Raw genomic sequence first — 1,085 nt, forward strand, 5'->3', positions numbered from 1 at the left:
AAATAACATGATCTAGAAAGTCATTCCTGGGAATGCCCAGGGTCTACTCTAGCTCCACTCCTTGCTCTGGTCATGCCTGTCTGTGTTCTGCTCTCAGGGTCTTTCTGGCCTACCTTCTTCTGCTTCTATGTTCCCTCCCCACATACAAATCCTTTAGTATGCAGCCTGGCACAGCAAGAGAGCCAGGCCACTCCACCTCCCGGGAGTTGCTGCTTTGGCCAGCAGGGGGCGCACCTTCACCTGGTTCCAGCCCACAAGGAGTACAGAACCGAAGCATGAACGTGGTCTAACTCTCAAAGAGCAAATTTCTGAGCTTATTATTGCCATCGTGAACCCAGACGTTTTAGTATTGATCTTTCTCTCTTCTGACTTACACTGCGGCACTGTACAAAGGCAGAGGAGGAGCAGGTTGTGAGTGTTTGCTGATGTGACAAGCTTTACAGTTTGGCTGCACAGGAAAGAGCTTTTCTGGAATCAAGAATCAAGAATCCAACCAAGCTTCTCCCGGGAGTGAAGTTCTTGTACCCGCAGCAGGGCAGCTGATAAGTGGGACAGGCTGCGTCTACTCCTTCATTCCTAGATCCATGGTCCTGTCTAAATAGGCTACATGGGAAGGTTTGATAACCTCACTTCAGAGTATGGCCCTTAAACTGCCCCTTCAGCTTCAGCTATACTTTTGAAACCTCCTGACACCTCTCTCTGCTGAAGTGGCTCACTTACTTTTCTATTCTTAGTTATCTGTTCTATTAGTATTTCTATTTCTAGGACACGGCCACTTCCCATTTAGCATTCTAGTTTCAACCATACATAGGTGAAGTAGTTACAATAGAAGTTATGTTGAATGCCAGCTTGACATCCAGGTAAAGTGAGGAAGGCAGCAAGGGATGGCAATGGGATCTGTGCTGATAGCAGCTGATACCCCACCCTGATCTCCCTGAGAGCAGCCAATACCCTAACCTGTTGCCTCTAATAGCAACAGGCAATTTACAGGGTCAGTACANATAGTGGTAATGGGAGCAGAACTTAACTATTTGGGCCTGGCAAGAGTTCCCAGGAAGAAAATCTGAACTCTTGTAACTCTTAAG

The sequence above is a fragment of the Mus caroli genome, unplaced genomic scaffold (assembly GCF_900094665.2).
Source record: "Mus caroli unplaced genomic scaffold, CAROLI_EIJ_v1.1 scaffold_10891_1, whole genome shotgun sequence".
NCBI classification, from domain to species: Eukaryota; Metazoa; Chordata; class Mammalia; order Rodentia; family Muridae; genus Mus; species Mus caroli.